This window comes from Cydia amplana, chromosome 8, assembly GCF_948474715.1.
Source record: "Cydia amplana chromosome 8, ilCydAmpl1.1, whole genome shotgun sequence".
NCBI lineage: Eukaryota > Metazoa > Arthropoda > Insecta > Lepidoptera > Tortricidae > Cydia > Cydia amplana.
This window is the reverse complement of record NC_086076.1, coordinates 294,993-316,591: the sequence shown is the minus strand read 5'-3', so window position 1 is coordinate 316,591 and position 21,599 is coordinate 294,993. Positions and strand designations below refer to the sequence as shown.

At 37.3% G+C, this 21,599-nt stretch overlaps 1 long non-coding RNA gene across 1 annotated transcript in view; it reads left to right on the top strand.

Moving 5' to 3' along the window:
• LOC134649993 (uncharacterized) overlaps positions 1-21,332 on the top strand; it is a 347,929-nt gene extending 326,597 nt beyond the window's left edge. Inside the window, exon 3 of the long non-coding RNA XR_010097017.1 lies at positions 21,237-21,332. This is a non-coding gene — a long non-coding RNA (uncharacterized LOC134649993). The remainder of the gene's footprint in view (positions 1-21,236) is intronic.
• The last annotated feature ends 267 nt before the right edge of the window (positions 21,333-21,599 follow it).

Genomic DNA, 21,599 nt, shown 5'->3' with positions numbered 1-21,599 from the left:
GATTGTAAACGCCATGTTTGGGTTGCTAATGGTTTCCATTGGAATGTCACAAAAGTGTGCGCAATGCCATCCATACGTTATTGTGACGATGAAGAATAAATAAAATTTAAACTTCTAGACGGGTACTGGTCAGCACTGGTCAAATATGTTTCTTATGAGCTGACGCTGAGTGTATATGAAAGTCATTAGTCAAGTAAGGTCATAAGAATTTTGATGAAAATGAAGTTGATAATGATGATCTGCAAACATTCGCACAACTTGCGAAAATTGGCACATGTAGGTACTTCTATCTTGTAATGATATTTAGGTAGGTATACTTTACATTACCTACTAAACTTAGGTACATACTTAATTACCTCATCCCACATAGGTACCTAAAGACCGGGCGGTCCCTGGGAAGTAAATATTGAGAGTTAAGTGTAATAACCGATCATGATTTATCTTTTTTAAATTTTTATGTTTACTCATACCATACAATCTATTTAATATTTAATTAATTTTTTTACTATGATTATTACAAACATTTTTTTGTAAGTGGATCCTAATCAAATAAATTGTTAAGCCATCAGTGGAAATTCGGTTCCAATTTCGTAGTGTATTAAAATATTGATAGTGGCACAAGCTAGTGTCGCACTAAAAAGGCAATATCAGTATATCACGCGGTGCGTCCGCGCCGCTCCCCGGACACCCGAAATCGAACAAGGAAAGTGGCAGAGTCGACACTCGACACCTACAAGCAATGTGTCAAACGATATCGGGACCCAGAAGCATTTGAAAAACAGTACGGTGCGACAAAAGAGTCCGTAAGTAATTCTTATTGATGCTTTTTGAAATTCCTGAACAGCAAACGTATAAGCGCCTCAGTTTTTACACTTAAACCATAGCCAAAGCCTCATATTTTTTGTCTTTGTATACCTAATAGATTACAAAACATTTTTTTTATAGTTAAAACCTGTGGCCTTTTGTCTAAGTACTTATAAAAACTAAGGCGCTTAAACGGTTTTTCTGGTCAAGAATTTCAAAAAGCATCGATTCAGAAGTTTAATTGACGCCAGAGTTTTTTCAAAATTTCCTGAGCTAATTAAAAATTGTTAGTCTTTAGACCTTAACGTAGCGTGCACTAATTACAATTGCCCTCCCCTCAGGATTCAGATCACAAAAATAATCATAATGAGCTCTGAAATCCAAGAATTCCTTTCCCCTATTCATAGACCAGTTTTTACTCGACTGAGACCCACATCTCCATTTTTACTTGACTTTTCGATTCGTAATATTTACGCGAGATAAGAGATACGGGTTATACTGGACGACAGACTGTTGGTAGTCTTGAGAGTAGCCCCTCGTATAAGAAATTCATTATGGAAATGTGTTTTTCTAGGTGTTACGTTCGATTAATTCCGAGAGACATGTGCAGTGTCTCGGCTGCCCCGCGCGATGTAAATGCTCACGGACCTACTAGTCTGGGAGCCACTTGAGAAAAATCAGTTTCATTTAACATATCTAATGTGTAGGTGAATATATTTATTTAGTAGATTCTAACAATATTCTAGACTTTAATGAATACATCTGCTAAAGGTAGAAAAGTTATTGAATGACTGCGGAAGTGTATATACCGGATAACGTAATAGACGAACGTTAATATTCTTTAACGTTTGACCGTTGCCTTACCTTGCCTTGCCTTGTTTTACTCCTTACAACTTTTCAAATAACATTTCACGAAAAAGTGTACTCGATGACGTACATTTTTTGCATCCAGCTCACACGCGCAAAGTGGCGCGCGCCGCTCCAATAGTCGCAGCCATTATTTCGTCTCCATCACATTTTTTACTCAGCCGACTCCACAGCTCGCGCTAGCCCACAAAAACGTGTTCCACTCATTATGAAACACGAATCTATGATATTTCCAGTCTCTTGCGCAGTCACATAAATACAAGCATAACTGTTATCTACAACCTTCAGGACCGGTATGAGGCGAAACTGTGACCAAAACCAGTCCGAATTGGAGATAACTTGGAACGCAACACTTTATACGGCCATCGTTTAGTTTATAATAAGTATCCGATCTAAGGTACCTGCATCAAAGAAGGCCCATCGTTATTTAGTTTTTTTTTCTTATGTTAAATTTGAACTCTCAGTTTTATATCTATGGTACTAGTGATCAGCATGAACGCAAAATTTGAACCAATTCACACTTATAAAAGTAAGCAATTTTATAAGTAATCAAGTTTAAGAATCGGGCCTTCTTTCCATTCCATTATAGTTATAATTTTTATTATAACAAATGAAAAATTGCATTTATCTTTACAAAAAATATAATAATGCTCAGTCACTAGCACACATTGAGCAAAAATCTTTAAGGAGTGCCACTGATGCGTCTATAAATTCTTTAATCAAAGCTGCTCTAGATATGGTCTGACGTAAATGTCAATAAATTGCAGATTGCTTTGATTGTCCTGCCCACAGTGTTATAACTTAATAGCTTCTGTTTAAACTACAACATTAACCATCTTTCATCGACCTTATATCCTTGTAAAGAAGTTCAAAAGTAGTCAGATATAGTTGTGACATCAATGACACAATTTATTGAAACAAAGTAACGTCTAGGTAAGATGCATCAGCTATTAGTATACTTATATGGGATAATTTATAAACACTTTTCATTTGTTTGCAAATGAATGGTGTTTTCTTGAATGGGAAGTTCCGCTTATAAATGCCAGCTTTTTTGCTCGTCTGAATTAAGTTGATCATACTATTCGATCACCTGTTTGAGGATATTTACAACTAAAGTAATACATTTATTACACTATCGTAACTATCACAATGTATCTAAAAACTGTATTTACAACGGATGTTTTGTACCAGTCAATAGGTAAGCACTTATTCGTATCCAAAACAATAATAGACACTATAAACAGTCATGAAAGCTTATAACACAATCAATCACCCAAAAATCCGAATGTCAAAGCATTTTATCAAAACAAAATCTAATGTGTTGTACCAATTTTCCTGTTTTTTTTTTTAAATATAAGTATGATTTATATTGGAGGGCGTCTAAAGATTTGTAATATAAGATGTATAAGTGCAAATCTAGTTAGATCATTAATAGTTAATACCTACCAAGTAGCCACAAAAAAATAGTTCACACACGGTACTCAAATAATTTAACGGCTAGACATCAAGTCTACATCGAATCATAACTAATGACTCAGGGTCGTTGAATTATGTTTATAATTATAGACTATAGACCATGGTCGTAAATCAGAAGCTTAGCCTCATTAGAAATAATAAAAAGCTAAGCTCAGCATATTACTGCCAATAAATACGCATATTACAGTTATATCTAGAGTTTTTGTAGGTTTGTTGTGCGCAATGAGCTGTGGCGGGCTAACATTAGCCGTTTATTAGTGTTTATAGAAATATAGTGGCGGCGGATAAGGAAGAATATAGTTTGAGAAAAAACAAAAAAGGAGAAGTGAGGGGAAGATTCATAATATAGGTAACGTCGGCTCACCAACTTATAGTACAAGAGATGGAGAAATGGACAGATCACTGGTTTGAATGCAATAGGGTCCCAGTGCCTTTTGGTAAGAAGCCCTAAAACAATCAACTGGTTTGATATCTGACCTATTGACTTCAATTGTACACAGGTTCTCGATCAACCGTCTAAAGACAAACGTTATTTAATCAACATTGTTCAGACATGGACAAATTGGCGCATCCATCACTAGTACCTATTACGCCTGTCAGTAGCACTAGCAGCAGGCGATACTCACGCGCAGGTCACCGCTGCGCCAATCTTTGATAGGAAAAGTTCACTGTTATTCAGGGTAATCAGACCAGTATTATTCTGACCTCGGGTGGCGTAGTTTTGCCTATCTAGTCCACGTTCAAGTAATGCTGGAATATGTTTAAATAAACGAGTTGAGGACAATATTATCTGATTGGTTTTAATTTCAATTGTATGCTTTATTAACTGTTCGGATCGTTGGTAAAATCTTTTACCATTGTCCGTGTGTAGATACTAGCTAAGCAGTTTATTTTTAAGATGTTAATGTTACACATTTTGGAAACCGTGTACCAAATGTATTAGTTGACATAAAAAATCAAATACAACATTTTTTTTAATTTAGTACATAAGACTGTACATAAGGGATTTCACGAATCTCAAATTCGCTGTGGTAAATGGGCAGATTTTTATTTTGGTGTAGCTTTTTTTTATATTTTGAAAAAAATTGTTAAGTTTGAGGAGTTTTTTTTTCTAGGCCAATTTGGGACAAAAAATAATAATTTTGAGTTGAATTATGACACAGACGTTTTCGTAAAAACTCAGAGGAGTCAGGAAGATTTTGTAGGACATACAGTAAAATTGTATAAAATAGGGAACTCTATAGACCCACCTTATTGAATTCTGACGAAAAAACTACAACAAAATCGGCCCAAATAGACGTAGCAAAATAGAAAAACTTAAATAAAAAGACAAACATCTATCTAAATATCATTCAGTTAACAACCAAGCGATTTACAACATCGCTATCGTTACTCCCCGCAATTAGCGACTCGCTGGCCATAAAGTTCGCGTCGCGCGTCGCTTGCGCACTTGATCGCTCATTACCGCGCCACTGTACAACTGATCATCGGCAGACCTTATCTCGTTGCAGTAAGGTTAATGAATGGTCAAATTGGGTCGGTGATGGTATATAACAACTATCTTAATCATTTTAATAACATCTGCGCTGCGCTACCTATTGTTTTTTATCCCTGCTATATTGCCTAGAATATTGTATTCTTCCTTTTTATACGTATAATTGTATACACACGTTTATACGTTACGTTTATACGTTGTTTTTATACGTGTAATTGTAACATATATGTTAGATATTTTATTTTCAATTTTGAGACGAGATCGCAGGGCTGCTGGACCACCCCAGGAGTCAACACACATCTGTGATCGATGCGACAAGAAATGCCAATCGACCATTGGTCTATACGGGTGTCATTCTGAATCCCTAACAACGTTTGTCCTAAAGTCACTTGCCCTAACTGGTTTGTCCTAATGGGCACATGCCCTAACGATCAATTGTCATAATGATTATTTTCAATAATGTAAGGTTCTGAAAAATGGTTAGGTTTTAGAACTTGCTGGCACAAAAGTGGGTTAGGTTAGGGTTAGAACTGCGACCCTCGCAAAAAAGAAAATATGCTTAATAACAGTAGGATGACTAATCAATAATTAGGGAAACCACAATTAGGGCTTTTAGTGTTAGCACAACTGATCATTATGACAAACAATATTAGGGAATGCAAAGATAGGAGAAAAGACTTTAGGGATTCAGATATAGATCCGGTCTATACAATCATCGGCATCATCGCAGTGGATGTAGGCTGTAGACTACCTCCTCAAAATGCCTCTTTAGTCCCTGCAACTATTATCTGCAAAGATGAAAGATAATGGAGTCTACATACATCGACTATCATACACTACAGATGTAGGGCATAATTGTTTTCCATCGTATTTTCTCGGAAACGTTCGTATTTGTCATGCTGCTTCAGTCAACCTCTGTACTTTTTGTACCAAGACTGAGTGAAATAACAAGACACGTTCGTATGTTTCCGTGAAAATACGATGGAAAATAATTATGCACTACATCTGTACCTATACAAAGAATTGATAAAGCTTTGCGTGGGTGTTTAAGCAATGGATTAAATCAGCCTTAAAAATCACAGAACCCCGTAGACGCTCTTCAAACAAAATGAACTTTATTTTCCAAGACATTGAGTCAAATTTAAAATACAAAACAGATATGATCTCTTGTTAATGAGGTGTCTTATTGTTATCTGGGGCCTTATCACGTTACTTGATATTAAGGTATCTAGCGGAGGTGTAGAAAGTAGGAGTAAGTATGAGTGATAGTGTTTGATATATCGCTTTAGTTAAGAAATACTTGTAGATATTTGTGGCCATATCAATAGTTTCGTTACACAACAACTCATCAATAAAGTTAAAAAATTAAATAAAAACTTACCAAAACTTTTCTTTACCCTTTATACGCACAATATTTTAAAAAGTGTTTTTACAACCACATGTTTTTACAAATTTTTCGATAACTAACATATTTCAAAACTTATTGGACAGTCAGGTGTGAAAATGGTAATATAACTAGTATTATGTTTGTTTGTTTGTTAGTGTAGTTGTAAGCGCTGGTGGCCTAGCGGTAAGAGCGTGCGACTTGCAATCCGGAGGTCGCGAGTTCGAACCCCGGCTCGTACCAATGAGCTTTTCGGAACTTATGTACGAAATATCATTTGATATTTACCAGTCGCTTTTCGGTGAAGGAAAACATCACGAGGAAACCGGACTTAATCCCAATACGGGCCTAGTTTACCCTCTGGGTTGGAAGGTCAGATGGCAGTCGCTTTCGTAAAAACTAGTGCCCACGCCAATTACTGGGATTAGTTGCCAAGCGGACCCCAGGCTCCCATGAGCCGTGGCAAAAATGCCGGGACAACGCGAGGAAGATGATGATGAACTAGTATTATGTTTGATCGTCGATAGGCCCATAACTTTTACCTATGTGAAATCGGATAGCTATAGGTAGTGTAGGTTAGTAGGCACACAGTGTAACTACCTAACTGTTATAGTCGCCAAAAATAAATAACAATTATATGAAGATAGCTTACGCCGTATTTTAGGACCTACACTCTCGACTAAATAAATATAAATATGAGAAACAAATATCAGGTTGTTCACTGAAAATGAAGCAGATGATATTTTTAACTCTGATTTGCTTACTAAACAAGAAATACAGTGAAAACCGAAAACCAACAATCGCAAAATACAAAACAAAAGCCGCGAATCAATACGAGTCAATAATTCAATAGCTCTGCCATAAAACCAGAGAAACGTTATCACAGGGGTGACGCAAGATATAGAACATCATTTATTTACTACGCAATATCTGTTTTTGGGTATAACCAATAACATATTTTTGATATTTTTACGAACAACCATAGTTTGAAGTGTGAAGATTTTGTTAGACCAACTTGCATGCGAAGATTTTCAAAAACGCCAAACTTTATTTTTATAAATTACGTAATATTTATAACTGCTGATTATAAAAAGGGCGTTTGTTTATGTATCCCAAACAAATAAAAATTTATACTCGTATGTCCATAATATCCAAAACGATCAAAATAATTATGTTTCAATTTTCTGTTATGTATAAATTAAGCTATAGTTCTTAGGCTGCTAGAACCCCAACCCAACTCAACTATAGTCCAATCCAATACTTACTGCAACAAATTCAATAAGTAATAAAGTAAGAATATCAACGTTGTTTTTGGTTTATCTTGGTTTTTAATTTTTTCTCCCATTTATGAAAATGTTTTGCCTCAATACAGAGTAGCTCAAATATAAATTACACCTAAACAAAGTTTTGCACCATAGTTGGGAGACTGGCCTAAGTTGGGTGGTTTACAGTTTTATTTTAGAATAAAGAATTTAGTTATTAAAACACATCCATCGCAAGTGATCAATATATGTACCTAGTTTTCTTTCTTAAATTAGGCTAACAAAGCAACTATCTCACTCTAAGAACAAACCCCTCAAATCAATAATTCAATGGCACCAATAGCCATAAAAACGGGAAACTATAATAAATCCTGGCACCTGCGCTCGGTTGTTTATTTGTATATATATTATTCATATCTCACTGATAATATAAAATGACGAGTGCCTAATTCGTGATTACACTCATATTGTTTCCAGTTTTTATGTGACCCACTTCCTGATCCTTTTGAGCTGTATTTTTCTTTCTATTCGCTTGAATCAGATATTTATGTACTTACTACATTTTGTATGTCCGATAGGTACTCTAGATCGAATGGATTTCATAAAATCGTGCACCTACTTTATTTGGATCAGATTTGACCATTTTTATTGTCCCGATGGATTTAGTGATGGAGAACCTCATTTCAACTTTAAAAAAACACCCAAAAACAACCGGCAATCAATACGGTTGAATAATTCAATAGCATCAATAGCCATAAAACGGGGAAGCCGAAGATAATAAATCGAGGCACCTGCTGCGATTGGCCAAATTCATAGTTTATACGCTCGCCTTGTATTCTCATTTCTTGCAAGTCCGGGCGAGTTAAATTCTTAAGAAAACCAGTAAATTGGGACCTGGAAATTTGTAACAACTGTGCGGAATTTGTAAACGAATTTTGAACCAATAAACGTATGACCACACACAGGCTCTCTTAGCTAGTCGTGCCAAAAGGCGAGACAAACATTCTAAAATGATGAAGAAGAAACATCAAGAAGGAACTATCGAGCGTAGAACAAATAAATTTCTCTGGACTCTTTTGCGAATGTAAATACATTCGCAAAATGAATATTGCAGAGCTAAGTTTGAGGCACCAAATCACCAGTGAGTTGTTGGAAATTCTGAACAAATAATAGAAGATCTATTTGCATCGCCTTTTTCCAGCAGGCGACTAATACAATTGTGAAGTTAAAAATGAGAGTGTTAAACGAAAGAAGAACCTGTAGTTATACTGGTTTAACTGATTCAAATCGCCAATTCTCGGTCTGTGGTTGGAACGTTACCCGCGTCCCGAAGGGCGCGTTGGCTCCATTTTTGATGAGATGTGCGCCGACTGTCAGCTTAGTGATGTTTATGACTGATTCTCGATGATTTTTTGGGGTTTTTATGCATATTTGATAATTTTACCGCATTGTGTAGTCTTTGCACGTAGGTAAGTATGTGTGTACTTGTCGGTCCATTTACATGGGTTGTTTGGATTGCGTTTGATACCTACTTAAATTATATTTAAATTTTTACTTTTTCTCATGTTACTTGGATCTACCATTTCTACCATTTAAAAACTAAGTACATATCACGGTCTTCCTAGCCTAGTCGGTAGTGACCCTGCTTATAAAGCTGGAGGTCCCGGATGACCCGGATTCAACACCGTATATAAGGGCTTTTGTGTGTTTATCGCGGATATTTGTTCCTCAGTTATAAATATCTTTTTTTTTTAAATCTTAAATACTATATTTATCATCGTCTAGTATCTATAACACAAGCCTCATCTTACTGTGGGACTAGGTCGTTTTGTCGTCGATGTTCCCTAATATTTACTTACGTGTACTGGAAGTACACTAATACCTGTTAATTGACTTCGAGTGACGATGGGAAAGATGCCAGGGGGGTCATTAGCGAATAGCCGGAATGTTGGTGCGTGCCGAGTCGCCCTTGGCCGCGTGACGCTCACGCTACTCGTGAGACATCCAACTCATCCAAGCTATGGAGTCTGTACTTGCTTTCTGCAGGGTATGCGCCTACTTGACCCTGCTGCATTAGATGTTGCGGCCAGGGAAATTATATGATTTGGGAAGAGGCCCTCCTTTTACACGAATACATTTTATTTTGAATTAAGTATAATACAACATAAATGAAGATCCAACAAATTGTTTGTCATAAAATGCTTATTCCATACTATTCAGTTGCCTTTCAATAATTACATACAAAGCGCACATGGAATTATTATAGTACAATAATGTATACTTTGTACTTATTAAATACAGATAAATTTACAAAATGCAATGCATTGATAGGAGCGATTGTAAGCTGATGTCGTTGTGTCTACATTATTTCAATCAAGACAAAAATATGTAGGTAATACGTATACGATAGGATCAATACATGCTTTCAATTGAAATCATTTAATTGTATTTAAACTTTGTTATATAATTTAAAACGTATATTTTGATAACCATCCCATATCAGCAATAAGTACACGATCACCGTAAAATCGCGCGTCAGCCGTCAACAGTGAAAAATGAATATAAACCGAAATCGCTCAAAATCCACAAAGACACGGTGCGTTACTCGGCTTTGTCTGCTTGTCGGGCGACATGATTGATCGTTCCCAGCAGCCAGGCACCATGCAAAATGTTGCGTCACGGCATCTACACACTACACCAACCACCGACTAACAACAAGTCACACTCAGAAAAAGTTCGGTTTATTCTTTCTTCTATACCGTTCGGTTGCGGGTGGGTTTGTTACAGGCATTTTTATTCTGTGGTTATATGATTTTAGTGGTGTGTATTGATAATATATTGGACGAATGAGACGTCATTCCGATTCGATACGAGCGCGGGGGAGCTTGATTCACCATTGATTAAGTATGGCTATTTAGCTTGACTTTGGATTATGATTTGAGCTCGTAGCTCGGATGTAAGTTACTTGATTAATGAATGATGAATTGCGCTTCCTAATATTAAGTGTTTATATAAAAGTTGGGATGGCTCCACGTTTGTGAAAGTATTTTAGTGTGGATAGTTTTCTAATAAAGCTGTCTGAACTTAAGTAGTTCACGCTGGTTGTAATTTACGGGCAACCTTTGCTGGGAATGTGACTGCTCCAACTTTCTAGTGCATAAAAAAATTGATTTTAAACGTGACAAAAATAATAGTAAAAATTTAATAATTCTGTATGCAATTTTTAACCGGAATTCAAATGTATTCTAAAGAATTTACAAAATAATGGTATAGCTTTAATTAAAATATAAACATAATTGCAAAATAGTTATTTTCGATACAAGTGCGAAAACGAGGAAATTCGAAACGAGTGGCGATAAATTAAAACACGACCGAAGCGACAAAAGTAGCCCCATATGTACTGTAATATTCTTTACAATACATATGGGGCTACTTTTCTGCACTAGTGTGTAAAATAGCACTTTTCGTGCGTATGTCGAAACTTTAAAGTGCCATATGTACTGTAAAATGTTGTTCGATACACGTGCGAATAGGTAATTCGCAACTCGTGTCGATTTAAAACACTCCCTTCGGTCGTTTTTTTAATTTATCGCCACTCGTTTCGAATTTCCTCTTTTTCGCACTTGTATCGAAAATAACTATTTCTTTTTTGACAAGCAGTATTTGAGTAAAGTAATTTGATTTGATTTAGATCCGGTTCAAATAAGATTCAAACTTTTTTATGAAATTTTTTTTACGCATAATACAGCACGGACCTCTTTATTTACTTATGTCTACATTCAATCAACTTGGATTCTAGCTAGATGATTTTAGATCCTGCCACAGACGACAACACGAGATTGCTCTCTCGGTTCACATTTTGTCATTGATACACACATAGTAGCCCAGGCATCAAATTGTCGATATGTACAAGCTGCCGGTCAACAACAGGTCATTGTGAGCAACACAAGGATCTGCCGCTATGACTGTGTCAACCCCAGAACTAAAGGAAGGATTACAATGCGGCGCCCGTGTCTAATGCGGACTAATGCCGCGACATGCGGCAGCCGTGTACGTACGGCTCCATATATATACGATACGACACACTATCAATTTATCCAAGTCGTTATCTTCATTGCTGACAGGCTGTTTAGCATTTATTGGTAAGATATGTCACCAGTCGTTTCCATCTAATCCTGTCTTCAAATTTCTTCATAGCGGTACTGGCAATCGGCCTGTGAGAACCTGGTCCACCCACCAGTAAGAAGACTTGCCACGACACCGCTTACCATCTCTTTTCCAACGGCCACTAGCTTCTCCAAGTGTTCTAGTTCACAAGCGCGTACCTACGAAACAGAAATATCAACGATGAATGATTCAATCATAAGATAAGTATGCCGTCTAGATTCTTATTTCTTGGCATAGTAGTTACTACTACTAGTCTAGTATTTGAGCAACGACTTGTCTCCCATTTCTATATTACATATATTATGAATGGATCACTGCGATGTCTCACCGATTCGGTGTTCGTAATAAACGAGGAATCGCTTGTCACACGGGAATTTACGCCCAGTTTTTTTGGTCCCTATATGCGTTCTATGGTGATATCTAATAGGTACTACAATTGGTCTTCGTCCGTCATCGATCTATGGAGACGCGCTATGTCGTCCGTAAGCTATTCGGCGCGGCGCGGGCGCAGGTAATGAATACAAATACGCGGCTATTTAACTTCCTTCGCAGATGAAGTGAATAATAATACACTTTTGGACGCTTTCAAGGGTAAGGGCTTAAAGGCGAGCTCACATGGAGGAATCGGGAGCAAGAGGGAAGGGCTGGACGCGTAGTAACTTTGTTTAGAATGTCTACGGAGACCTGTGGTATGGTAGGTGGTAGATGTTCTTGAGCAATTTTATTAGACAAGGCAATGATGATGGTGGCAAAAAAACAGTGGTATTTATACATAACCAACAAGCCACGTCATTATTAAACTATACGTCATGTGGTAGTAGATATTTAGTAAATGTACCTACCTTGGGTAAACTTTTTAATGCATTTAAACTCTCTTACTTTTTTTTTAAATTATTGACTAAAACCGGATTTCATTTATACAAGTTGATTGAACTTGATTGCAGTTGTACAGCTAAAGTAAGCGGACTTAACTTCTTTGATAGTGCGATATAGCACATCGTACCAAGAAGAGAATAAGTAAAGTGCTATATCGCAACTATCAAAGAAATTAAGTCCGCTTACTTTAGCTGTTCAATGGAGGCTATGGATGTTTTTGATATCTCGCTGCCAAAGAACCCTCTCTCCCTAGATAAAACATTCAGTGAAAGTCCAAACCTAGTGCCATGTAAATGGCCCGGTTCCTTGTGTGGGCTACCACGCGGCGACGCGGCGTCGCGGCGGTGCGTGACGCGCATGGAAGATGTACCACATTGTACTGATAGTTAACTGACCGGCGATAGACCTTATGTCGAAGCAATAAGGTATACGAAGTGACAGTTATTAGTGTGGACGATGGTATGAGCACTTGACTGGTCCTTGGTAGATCTTATCTCGATGCACTAAGGTATACGTGTGGTCAGTTAGTAGTGGTGCTGACGTTGGTGTTGCACTAAGAACAACTTTTGACTGATCGTAAGTAGATCTTATTTCAAAGCAGTAACTTATGAGAATGGTATGGAGTGGTGGTGGTGGATGGTATTGTAACGATGTGTCGGCGCCGGAGGCTTTGTTTGTTTACGGATGTCTGTGGCTTTTAATTTGTTGACGTGATTAGGAGCATGCAGCTAATCTGACCCCAAAGCTCTACGAGTACAGTAAGAAGTCAGTAAAATTCTAGAATAACTTATTGCCAATATCATCAGGTGAATTTACCTGGGTATTTTTGAGGCTAAGCACCATAACGTCCTTCCACATCTTAGTATCTCCTTAAACACTCCGCAGTTTTCTGACACACGACAGAAAGCCATTGCCATCTGACCTAGTTCAGAGGAGGAACTAAGCTTTATTGGGAATAGTCCAGTTTTCCCACAAAGTTCTTCACCGAAAATTAACTAAAACTTCTTACACAGAGTTAATAAACTAATTGCCACAACTCCGGGCTTGGATCTACATCTAGTTAGCATCTACAGAATTTGCTTCTTAACTGCCATGGCTATTTTAATTGTAGGTGTATAAGTAAATAACATAGCCCTTTTCCTACAACAGTACCAACAAATTGAAATACACAACTTGAAAAAAAAAATTTGGCAACTAAAAATTTAATAACTACTTCAGTACACCACAAAGACATCACAAAAACCTTGATAATGTGACTATTACGACTTTTATTAACACCAATTAGGTAAGCTGATTGATAATCAGTTCCCATCCCAGCCCAATGCGACTTCACGCGATTGCGATTACGACTACGATTAACGATTACGATTATTTACAGCGATTAACGCGATTACGAACAATGTCGAGAGCACTCGATCAGGGCGTGCCTGAGGGCAATGATGACGTAGGTGCAAAGATGAGACAGTCTTCTGGAACACAAATAGACATATTTATCACTGTTACCAGCACTATTAATTAGTCCAGCGGTACCCTGCAATCTTATAAATTATAAGCATTTGTGAATTGATTAATAAAATAAATAAAGTTTGTCAGTTCACCTTTGTTGGACTTTAGAGACCTTTCCTCGCTCATATTACGATATGTAATTGCCACTGAAAATGTTTGGGACGTATCTATATCTGAATCCCTAAAGTCTTTTCTCCTATCTTTGCATTCCCTAATATTGTTTGTCATAATGATCAGTTGTCCTAACACTAAAAACCCTAATTTTGGTTTCCCTAATTATTGATTGCCTATCCTAATGTTATTAAGCATATTTTCTTTTTTGCGAGGGTCGTAGTTCTAACCCTAACCTAACCCACTTTTGATGCAGCAAGTTCTAAAACCTAACCATTTTTCAGAACCTTACATTATGGAAAATAATCGTTATGACAATTGATCGTTAGGGCATGTGCCCATTACTTAGAGGATATAATCAAACGGAGACGCCTTGTCTGTAATTTTCTGTACAAAACAGTCTGCCGATTTTTGCGGGGGAGGGGAACGTCAAATGTATGCGTAACGTAAAAATAGCCATGTCAGATAAACGTCAGTCCATACATTGTGTATGACCGTTGGCCGCCTATTTTCGACAGAGGGGAAAGCCTGTAATGGCTACTCCGTTTAGTTGTATCATCCAAGGCCCATTAGGACAAACCAATTAGGGCAAGTGGCTTTAGGACAAACGTTGTTAGGGATTCAGAATGACACCCGTTTCGGACACAGCACGCCGGGCGTGAAAGGCCGGAGTCTCGGTTAAGATTGCAAGAATTAATTCGAAGGCAAATCACGAACGTTCGTTGTTTAGATCCTTGTGGGATGCCACAGCATTATCTTTCAGCTCATATGATGAGGATGATGAAGGTGAACGATCTGTTTTACTATCAAATTTCAGTCGTAAATACCTACTCTTTTATCTGTAGTGTTCTGACGAAAAAGTTAGCATTTTGGAGAAAGGATAGATTTAGATATGATAGATATCTAGCTGGATATAGAAACACCTTTACTAACATCTCAAACATAACATTGTGGTAACGTGGACAGTCCATGCCATCGCTGCTCTATGGTGTACTTAGTAATGTAAACAATCTCAGCACTCATAGAGCACTGTCGCGGTGTCTCACGGTGGCAGTCACGCGAGCCCTAAGTAAGAAACTACCTACTATAGTATTTACCCATGTCGGAGGCAGATCGTAAAATCGGCCATATCCAGATATTCCTAGGCATACCATGAAACGCCGCCATTTCATGATCTGCCTAGCGACCACCAGCCATATCGTGCAAACATCAATGGGTGATATTCCTAGGCAGATCATGAAACGCCGGCATTTCATGATCTGCCTAGCGACCACCAGCCATATCGTGCAAACCTCAAGGGGTGATATTCCTAGGCAGATCATGAAACGCCGGTATTTCATGATCTGCCTAGCGCGACCATCAGCCATATCGTACAAACCTCAATTGGTGATATTCCTAGGCAGATCATGAAACGCCGGTATTTCATGATCTGCCTAGCGACCACCAGCCATATCGAGCAAACCTCAAGGTTCAAAAGGAACGTAAACTTGTATTAAAAGGTACGATCTGGCAACACTGGACTCGGACGCAGCGCCATATAGAATGCAGCGCCACCAGTGGCAAAAAATGCAATTATTTTACGATGCGATCGGTATGAATGAAGCTAGGAAGTCGACGAATACATTGCCACAGATTATATAATAGTTCTTACGAACAGATACTTATCTCTCAAAGAAAACGCAAATACCTACCGTTTTGATACCTACACAAAAATACAATGGAGTAACCTTCAACGCGCCGCTCCCCGCACCGCGCGCGCCGGCACAACGCTAGGGTTGCCGACGCTTAGAAATGATTTTACAAATAAGTAGGTACCTACTTAAACTATATTATTATATTCTATAGAAGATACCTACCTAAAATATAAGATTTAATTGTCCAACTTGCATTATAACTTGCCATATAAAATCATAGCGTACAATAACTAGGTATACATGAGTAAGATAAGTTGCAATTAGTTATAATAATATTCCGTTTTATAAACTACTTATATTGAGAATGTCTATCTATACTATATTTTTCCTATCTATCGGAAGAGCAAAAACGGTTTTTTTTTATTAATTTTGTTGTTTCTGCATTCATCGACACTACAAGCTGTGTTATTTGTTCGTGAAGAAGACATTTCTTTCGCATACAATTTGGCATATTCGAGCGCGCGGCGACACGATGTGCGTGCGTGAGCGCGTGTGGCAACCAACTGGCTTACTTTTCTACCGTGAACGGGAACAGACTCGTAGGTATAAAACCGAGCTCGCGCGGAGAGTTCCATAGGCCTGACATTGCTCCCATCGATCTGCCGAATCTTTTATAAGACAGATCGTGATATGCCTGAGTTAATTTTAGTCAGATCATGAAATGGCGGCGTTTCATGATATGCCTAGGAATATCTCATCAATTATTTTACGATGCGCCCGTTATGAAGCTAGGAATATCAACGAATACATTGGTCTGACCGATCTGCCGCCTCTTTTATAAGGCAGATCGTGATACGCCTGGGTTAATCTTAGTCAGATCATGAAATGGCGGCGTTTCATGATTTGCCTAGGAATATGTCGATATGCCCGATTTTATGATCTGCCGCCAACACCCATAATATCCTATAGGGTCAACCGTTCAACTACCTGATCTTACGCCAGAGAAAACTTATAGCAGTGGTGATAACATCACGAAATACAAGAAATTCGAGATAACAGAGAACAAGTCCAGGATAAATAGGCCATCTTACAAATCTGGAAAAAAAAGTATGCCGTTTTTGACGTGCCATCATTAATTAATTACTATCAAATCCTGAACCTATAGAGCACATCAACATAATATTGTCGACCACACCAGCTCGTAAAGGCTCTTTATATAGTTCAAAAACGGATGAAAAAATTTCATTTTATCCACAAGGTGGCAAAGTAATTCTCATTATCATCATGACTGACAGCATCCCATCCGATGAGCGGATGACCATTTTACCAATTTTTTTGAGACCCAAATAAGCAAAGTACCTACCCATATTATCAAATGCAATGAAAGAGTCAATTGTTAGAAAATATTTATACTGATCAAATTCCATTGCTCTTGAGTGTGCAATAGAGTTGTCTTTCGGTTCAGTTTATAAGGTAAACTTTGCTTAACTACTACCTATGCACAATTGTTTAGTCGAAGAAGAGATACTAACAGAGTTCAGATATTATCAATGGCTTTTGAGCATCTCAAAATGTATCAGATATTCTTCGCGATAAAATTGTGTTCGAATGCGCAATCCTTTGCCAATGCAGGTAGCTTCCGAAGTAAGCATATTAGCCAGTTCCTCTTATGAATGGCAACAGGTTGGTATCCTGGCGAGAGGTTGCCGCTTTCACTAATTTTAGTTTCTGAAGTGTAAACACAATCTCAAATGCGAACTTGTCTAATATCAATGCATCAAGTAGTTTCGTGTTGAGCTTAATGTCACCAATAAATATCTCAAATGACCAAGAATCCATCGTTCTACATTCAAAAGTATTTGAAAAGATCATCACATAAGATAGTCATAGCAACCGTCTGCTAGTATCTAAATTCAACTATCATAATATTTCTGACCGCCACGCTTCCATGCCCATAGTCCAATGTTTTCGCCATTCTCCATACACATACACAAACAAATCTATGTTTCGTGTATGTGTGCGAGCGGTCATTACCCGAATTCGGCGGGCAGAGAGCAGCGAGACAAAGAAAGTGCATTTTCCTCTACGTAATCGTATATTATTTGGAGCGCGATACATTATGCATGAGATACGAGTAAGGTTCATGAGTACGGTGTACAAACAACGGGTAGAATAACTCCGCTACCGCTTCATGTAGGCTTACTTTATTCTGCAACGATAAATTATGGTTTTTAGTGTTACGTAGTAAAATTGGAAAAATAGGACGCTTATAAATTACTGTAGGTATTGGCTGACCATTCACCGACGCTTTTCTTAAAGTTTTTACCTGATTTTAGAAAAGGAGGGAATCTTCGGTCTTAGCTAAGAAGGCGATATATAATGCATAAATTTGTATGTTTGAAATTTTTATCACTGTAACTGTTTGTATCGTAGGTCGTAGGGGATTGATACAGATACGAGATAATGTAATATTAAGTGAACATTTTACAACAGGTTCTCTTTAATATTCATATATTGGCTTTAGAGATAAGGCCCTCAACATAAATGTTTATTTAATCGTGAACTTCTATGTTTAATTTTTTCATCTACTTATTTTGTTTTAACAACTACAACATTTACAATTTTCCTTCACACTCAAAAACAAAGTAGAGTTACGAGTAGACCAAGATAGGTCTGCAATGATTTTGATAGCATAACGCAGTGCAAGTGTTGTTTATACGTCATAATTTCATTGCAAACTTGTCTTGGTCTAACTTCTCTATCATGTTTTTTTTAAACCACTAGGTACTTATATCTTCCGTTAAAATTACTAAAAAAATTAGTCATATATTTTTACTCTCAAATATTTCGCATGCATCTGTCAAATTGCTTACCGCCTGGCGCGATCCGACGGCCTAACTAGCCGCTACCTTTTTCAGAACCCATCAATTATATCAAATACTTACTTCTATTCTATCACGCCAGTCTAAGAAAATATAGAAAGTCTAAAAAACACTGCCATTTTAGGGTTCCGTACCCAAAGGGTAAAAACGGGACCCTATTACTAAGACTCCGCTGTCCGTCCGTCCGTCCGTCTGTCACCAGGCTGTATCTCATGAACCGTGATAGCTAGACAGTTGAAATTTTCACAGATGATGTATTTCTGTTGCCGCTATAACAACAAATACTAAAAACAGAATTAAATAAAGATTTAAGTGGGGCTCCCATACAACAAACGTGATTTTTGATCGAAGTTAAGCAACGTCGGGCGAGGTCAGTACTTGGATGGGTGACCGTTTTTTTGCTTGTTTTGCTCTATTTTTTGTTGATGGTGCGGAACCCTCCGTGCGCGAGTCCGACTCGCACTTGGCCGATTTTTTACCAATAACATTCGCGATGCTTGAAAAGCTTGAGACCAACATTCAGTCGAGCCAGTATGCCAAAATTTCATTGGGATGGCGACTGTTGTAGCATTATACTACTAACGTTAGGAATAATATCTGTTAATTTCCTTGAAAAATTGCGTTGATTTCGCATTCCGTCCCGCATTGCTACTGCGATTAGAACGTTCAATCCGTTACTCATTTTATGAAGGAGATTGACAGTGACACCTGCCCTGTAGCTAACCTTACCCTGAGGCAGAGATGAGCTGAGATGAGATGATGTGCGCGGGAATCAACCAATAGCATTAGAGAAATGAGAAGAGATGTGAAAAAGGCAAAGTGATGTTTTTGAGTGGTGTTTTTGAGTGATGTGGAAAGTGTGTTCTTTGATTTTGCATAGCTGTGACGTATCTCGAGGTCTTGATACGTTGGTTAATCTCAGAACTAGACTCACTTGTGCAGTAACAAAACACGGTCAGATTATAAGAATGGCAATCAAGAGTTCTATGGAAGTAAACGAAGCGTGTCGCTGTAATTATAGATATGTACTTATAATTGGCGGTGTGGGTTACAGGTGGTATTCGAGCTATGAGCATTGAGGATAGGTCAGGGTGATTGTTTTAACGAAAGCGTAGAAAGACCGTTGTCGATATGGATTCTTTGAAACCAGTTCATATTTTCTTTACAGTTCGTTTTTTAAGGAAAAACTTGAATTCGTTTTTGGTGTGGTTCGATAAGAAAGAAAGAAAGCCATTCATTAGTTGCTTGGGGGTGTTATTGACCAGTATTGTAACTAATTTGACTTGGCACCGACTTCAAACTTTTAGTAGTCGGTTTTTTTTTGCTTAATTTTATTTTAAGAAATTAATGATTGATCCCATCATTAGAACAACTTAAAACGACATAATATATAATTACACTAAAAAGATAATTTTAAGAAATAAGTCATTTCAGAAATGATGGAGTTCTGAATTGACGTACACATTTAAAAAAAATGGTGGAATTGATAGCCTCCTTCTTTATTGAAGTCTGTTAAACATATAGGTACACTACGTCAGTCAGGTACTCTCGTACCTATAAGATGCCGGTTCCTGCAGATCTGTTGCTCAGTCGCTACCGGGTTGAGCACTTATCGCAATACACGAGTGTTTATTCAAACACCGCTGTCCCTCTGCATATCTGCACCGCTATTATATTATTATTTAAATATCTGTTTGAGGCTATTGTTCGTGGTATCATCAGTTTCTGTAGCTACATATTTTTATGGTTTCATGTTTACTCCTGTTTCAATTTGTTTTGCTCGAATACTTAGTTACACCTATCATTTCATGTTAATCTAATTATTTGTTCATATTTACATTCCCAAATCTGCTTACACTAATAACTTTTATCATTATAGACTCAAATAAACAATAGGTAATTTTAAGAATAAATGAGAACAATGACATCGAATTATTATAATTTTCTAGTAGTATAACCGTATCGTACCGTACCGTAAGTCCCGTTGTACAATTTAATAAAGTATAACCGTAGTAGGTATACCTACTACAACTCAATCGTACCTATTTGACATATTGTTTTTTTTTTTCTTTTTATAAAAAAAAAACATATAAATAATATTAAAAAAATTAAGTTTGAGAGTCTAGTAAATAAATAAGCCATAAAAGTAGAGTATGCGTATAAAATTTGTCACCTAATTTTATACGTAGGTATATTTAAAGCTAAGATGATAAAATGGTAATAATGGCCGCGAGGAACGTGGTGTTGTACTTACCTATGAAGGTTGTTCGTCTTGAATATTTCCTAGTCTCTGGATTTAAAAAAATGAGTTTTACTTGATTCTAACTTGTTTCTAACAGTAGTACTGTCCTATGTGCGATCCTAAAATATCAGATAGGTAAAACATTGAACAACAAAACTAGTTCACTCGAAACGTTTGTTGTATTTTCAGCAAACGTGGAAATGCCTCGATGTTTTTGCGGCGTTAGAACGCCGTAATGTTATTGTTATTTCGGCCGTAGTTCATGTTGCACTGCACTGCATTTATAGAACATAATTTATATTTCTGATGCGCTTTGAACGCCCAAGATTAGAAAGAAAATTTCACTTACATTTTGTACGGTCTAATTTTGTTTGTAAGTACATTCAAGTAAAAGCAGCAAGTTAAGTATACCAACATTAAACTTATTTTAAGGGTACAGTCAGCATTAAAGGACCAGCCTCTGATAGATTAATAAATAAAAAAGCGGCCAAGTGCGAGTCGGACTCGCCCATGAAGGGTTCCGTATTTAGGCGATTTATGACGTATAAAAAAAACTACTTACTAGATCTCGTTCGAACCAATTTTCGGTGGAAGTTTACATGGTAATGTACATCATATATTTTTTTTAGTTTTATCATTCTCTTATTTTAGAAGTTACAGGGGGGGAGACACACATTTTACCACTTTGGAAGTGTCTCTCGCGCAAACTATTCAGTTTAGAAAAAAATGATATTAGAAACCTCAATATCATTTTTGAAGACCTATCCATAGATATCCCACACGTATGGGTTTGCTGAAAAAAAATTTTTGAGTTTCAGTTCAAAGTATGCGGAACCCCAAAAATTTATTGTTTTATTTTTATTTTTGTGTGAAAATCTTAATGCGGTTCACAG